The sequence below is a fragment of the Cygnus olor genome, chromosome 4, assembly GCF_009769625.2.
Source record: "Cygnus olor isolate bCygOlo1 chromosome 4, bCygOlo1.pri.v2, whole genome shotgun sequence".
NCBI classification, from domain to species: domain Eukaryota; kingdom Metazoa; phylum Chordata; class Aves; order Anseriformes; family Anatidae; genus Cygnus; species Cygnus olor.
The window spans coordinates 34,213,752-34,219,214 of record NC_049172.1 but is presented as its reverse complement, the minus strand read 5'-3'; positions in this window follow the sequence as shown (position 1 = coordinate 34,219,214).

The window sequence follows — 5,463 nt, the reverse complement described above, 5'->3', positions numbered from 1 at the left end:
GACAGCAAACAAGCCTGACAATTAATTCTGGGCCAGCTCTAAGATCAAAAATGTCTAAACCACCCTGTCCTGAAGATTCAGTTGAACTGATTTTGGGTAGCTGACAAGGCGGTGGGTGATGAAAGATGTGGGTGGGCTGGTCGGGCAGAACAGGGTGGGGGTCTGCTGTGTGGGCACCAAGCGATGTGCAGGGCAGCCCAGGCAGCGGGGTCTGCCCCGGGCCACCAGAAAGTGCTGGCAACAAAACCGCCTGCATGGAGGAAGCGCGGGCCAGAGGAAGCCAGAGGTAGGCTGAAAGACAACTCTAGGATACCTTGAAGCAGATCTGGGTTTGAGTCTTGAATGCAAAAGACTTTTTAAAAGGTTCTTGTGGACTCTTCTGGAGGTTGGTCCACCACCAGCAGCGGGGTGTAGCAGGGCAGTGGATGCATAAGAGGGGGTGAGCTGCTGCTAGGCAGCCCATGGGGCAAAGACACATCTCCAGTGCAGCCAACACAGTGGTCCAGGTGCACACCTATTATCAGAGAGGGACATCAGTGTCTACATCCCACCAGTGTTAAAGCAAGCAGGCTGCTGGGTGAAGCATGTGGAGGAAAAGAAAGCAAAAGCCATGAGTTTTTGTTTCATGCACAGAGAGAGAAATCTTGAGGACTGACATGACTCAGCTGGACAGGGATAACCATGTCTTGACTGCCTTGATACTCAGTCCACGTCATGATGGTTCTGTGTTTTTCTTGTTTTAAAGAAGGAGAAGAGGGGAAACAAGAAGCAAGATAATATAATGCATTCACTTGGAGCAGGCAACAGGGCTTTTTCTGAAGGCCAGGCATCTGCAGAGCCTGAAGGGATAAAGTTATGGCAAAGGTTTGGCTGCACAGCCAGTTGAAACAGGCAAGTGTAAGGCTTTAAAGCTGGCATGGTGTGCATAGTAATAGTGGGAGATTTACTCAGTAAACACTCAGGAACAGCTGGAAAGGTCTGCATTTCAGGTTGATTGGCATGTAGATGGTTAATGAAGTTACCATTCAGTTAGTTTAGTGCCGTTATCAGCTTTATGCCAATCTTTAGTTAAGACAATGGTTAACTGCTTATCTCGCTACAAAGTGTGAGGTGTGGCCTCATGAGCAGCTATTTTCACTGGAAATAGTATCTAGAGCAAATACACTGATTACACAGCTCTAGCAGATGATTCAGCAAATAAGGTTAGGCCTCTGGCTCTGGTAATGGTATGAAAGAGAGAGAGGTGAACACAGGGCTCTCCTAGTGGTGTGCCGAACCGTGTGCCGGTCACAGAAATGACTTAATGACAAGGCAACCTGGCTTATCAATGTCATTGATCTCTAGCACATCATTAGAAGAGTAATTCTGAGAATACTTTAGTTTTCAAAGCATTGTAACACACTCATAAAATAATGCTCACAACATGACTAAGAAGAGATAGATAAGCACTATCCATATTTTATGGCTGGTGAACATAAACAGGAGAGGAAGAGAGATGTGCAGCACAACACCACAGGGGCAGAACTGAGATTAGGGAAGGGGAGGTCTTGGTCTCCACCTCAGTGCTTGCCATCTTAACCAAAGCGGGACTGTCCTCTACTATTTGGCTGTTTGTGGTAGGCTTCAGATAAAGGGGATAAGATAAAAATCACTTTGACAGTGGCAGCAGCACCTTGGGCTGACTCCCAGCATTGCTACCATCAGCAGGTGCTGGGCTGTCTCCCATTCCCCACCCACTGTGGCAGTGGGGTTCAGCCATGGTGGGGAGTGCCTAGGGACTTGGGGGCACCTGCACCAGTGGGCATGCTGTCCTTGCTCTGGGGCTTGTTTCTAGTATGGTACCCCAGTGTCTTTATGGTGGCACATGTGAAAATTCACACTCCTGATACTGCAAAAGCTGACTAAAACATGTCCCAGTGGGACCCCAGTCTTTCCCACCTTGTTCTGATGTTCCCAGTAGATTAATCTCATTTCCAGAGCTCTGTGAAGATGACACCAGCATCTGAGAAAAACACAAGCAGATGCTGGTAACTGAAGATTCCACATGTGGTGACTTCGTGGTCTTCTCACAGGTAAGAAAAGATGCAGTTTCCTATGGGATTACCTCCTGCACATCAGCACTGTGTTTGCAGGCAGGGATGCCTCAGCTGCAGAAGCACAGCCCTCATCTGCACTCTGCCAGAGCCTCCAGTTGTCTCACATAAAATCTCAATGGGAAGCAATACATTACACCGTGGCATCTGTTAAACTCTCTCCACCTTAACATGTATTTTGAAGAAAGCATCTTTTTGATCAAACTGTGCCTTCTTGGATTACCGTTGATCCGCATGTGTTTTCTCTGAATAATTCTGATATTGCCTGACACAGAGTGGTCAAACTTCTCTGAAGTAGGCTGGACAAAGTGGAAAAGCATTGTGCAATTTGGCAGCAGCCTCAGTGGTAAACAACACATTTTGTAGTGACTTGTTGACCATGCTGAGTCTTTACTGAATGGACTCACAAGTGATCAATGCTAGTCACACTCCCAGCAGAGTCATTTTAGCTGAGGTATGGAGATTTCTGTTAAGAAACAGCATACATTCTAGATATTTTGACTGTTTAATCTTCAGAAACAATTATAAAATGTAACAGCAACATTTGTCCGTGCTTCCTAATGGATGGCTAAATAAAGCTGAGCAACTTCTGTGAATCTGGGTAGGAAGGACCACAGAAAAATAGTGCTCCTAGTTAAGATGAAAAATTAGACCTCAGCCAGCATGACATTAATGATTACTAAGGCTAAAATCTGAGGCTGCTGAAATCAATGCACAATCTCTTTTATGACTGTCTCTACCTACTTGAAATATATATATTTTTTATTTCCCTGCTTCCACCATGTATTCTCACAGCGCTGGGATATGCACTAAGGTAGTGAAACTTTCAACCGAAATAAGAAGTCTGTGAACACCACGGACAGATGTTTCTCAATAGCTAGACTCAGAGCAAGAAACTCACTTCTCAACAAATAAGAGTGATTATTAACCTCGCTATACTTAGAACAGATAGATACATCTTCTTGCTTTGAACTGGCTTTTAATAAAAATAGCTGTTCACATACAAAAATAAGAGAGAAAAGACCACTAGTAATTATTAAAAAAAAAAAAGTTTGTATTTAGTTAGGAAGAGAGGAAAATATTCTTGTTGGTGCTTGTGAATAATTCTGGCAATTTAGACACTGTGTCACTAATTATCCACCTTTATAACATTTTGGAATATTTCTCTAATCTCACCTCCCATCCTATCTCTTAATTATCTCCTTCTTCCTTGTCTTTGACTCCAGATGTAAGAACTAACTTCAGCTAGGATGTCCAGATTTCAGACTGCTTCCTCTGGCAGCCTGTCATAAGCACCTGTAACATTATCACATTTTTACTATATCTATCAGCATTATCCAGATATTAACCATCAGGTACTAGCAACCTCTCCACACTGCCAACTATCTTGTCGCTATTTCTGGGCAATGTTTATAAAATACATTTTCTTCTGCTATCACAGAATAGTAAAGGGTTATGTATGCAGACTTCCAAAAATAAATCCTTCAAACATGAAACTTTTGGATATACAATTCTGGGCACTAGAAATTCATGAAATATGAGATTAACAAACCTTCCTCAAATGGCGAGCAAAGCAGGTTGTAATCCTACAGTAATAAACATTGCTGATTTTCTTGCAGAAAGCATGCATGCCTCACTTTAAAATTGAGATAGCCAGTAGTGACTGGTGGTGACAAAACATGGACAGCACTGAGGGCCAAATACATTTTTTTTCCCATTGACGTTATCACTTTGGAATAAATGATAGTTAAATCACAGATTTTGAAGAAATTAATTGCTGGGAGATGCTTAAATTACAATTAAAAAAAAAAAAAGCCTTGGCTGCTGAAGGACAGAGGAATTCCCTGCCCCCAGAATACTAATTTAGCATTATTGTGTGTGAATGGTGAAGGTCAATGGCACAAGACAAGGCACTGATCGAGTGAAGCAGGCAAGTTTTGCCTCCCAACAATAGGGAAACTCAAATCAGACAGTAAGTGATTATGAAAGTGTTTTGTGCACTCCAGAATCTGAACACATAATAAACCAAATGCGCAAGAACGGCTTCTGTACTTTTGGTATTAGTGCTATACTCTTAGATATGAATGCGAAAATGAGTCATCGTACTCGAGCATGTTTCCCCCTCTTAAAGCAATTTACATACATTGATAAAAGATGCCTATTTTTAATAGCAGAAAGGCATGTAAGTTCTTTTTTCTATAGGTGGCACTTCCACACTGCAGGTGGCTGTACCCGGTGCCCTTCCATGGGGCTGTGGCTGCCAGCAGCTTTGCCCTGACTTCTCCGTGCCCTTCCCTGCAGCACCTCCCCAGCGCAGCAGCACAGTGGTGGTGTTCATTCTCAGACCTGTTTAAGCTGTCGTAGCTTCAGGCAGTGTGATTAGTGATACGGTTCTCTTTGTAAAGGTGCTTAGCAGCAGCTGGGCTAAGTAATGCCATCTTCTGTCTTTTCTGCTGTAGCAACTTCAGCAGAATAGGAGTGCCTTAAGTGTAAATGCTGCATGGTACGCAAATCAAGTGGTGATGCTCCTCCTGAAGTTAGCTTTCATTACAAGCTCCTTTTTTTGACTTGAAACTTTGTAAAGAGACAGATGGAAGTTGCCTGGGAGGTTCTGTCATATTTTGGACAATATGTATGTGCATATATAAAGCCAGTTCCTAGTCACACTTGGCTTCCCATGACTTTGGTGGTAATTCCAGTACTGAACTGCTGCTACCAAGATCAGATCCTGGCACCTAACATTCTTTGTACCAACATTTGGAAGCCTGTCCCTGCTTTCAGTGTGGCTTTCACTGTTTTATCCCTTTCTTTGCCTTTCCCTGATATCCTGATGGCTACATAGCATGGGGTACAGCAGGCCATTGCTGAATGCCCTGTGTAGGACAAGGGAATCCACTCTGCTGTACCAATGTCCCTGGCAAACCTCTAAGGAGAGTGTGCTTGGGGCAATGGGTGCTGGTGGGGCTCAGGTACATGAAAGGAAGTGGATTTTCAGAAGTGTTTAGCATCAAGAGTCAGGGCCAGATTTTCAAACAAGTTTGTCTGCTTGCAACTTTTGCAACTTTTTTTTTTTGGAAAAAGGAGGATCTCACTCAAATCACAATGGGAACTACATGCTGAGGGCTCTGCAGAGAATTGCCCTCTTCATGCCTAAATGAGAGGTGAGCTCATCTGAAAGCTCAACTCCAGATGTGGGGCTGAATGCTTGAAAATTTAACCCGGATCTCCTTTGAAAATCTGGTTCTGTGTTGGAACATCTGTCACTGAAATGGTAATCAGACTATTATCCATGTACAATTTTACCATTTACATATTCTAATGACTCTTGACTCTTTCAAGCAACTTTGAGAACGTATTTTCTTCAGGCGCG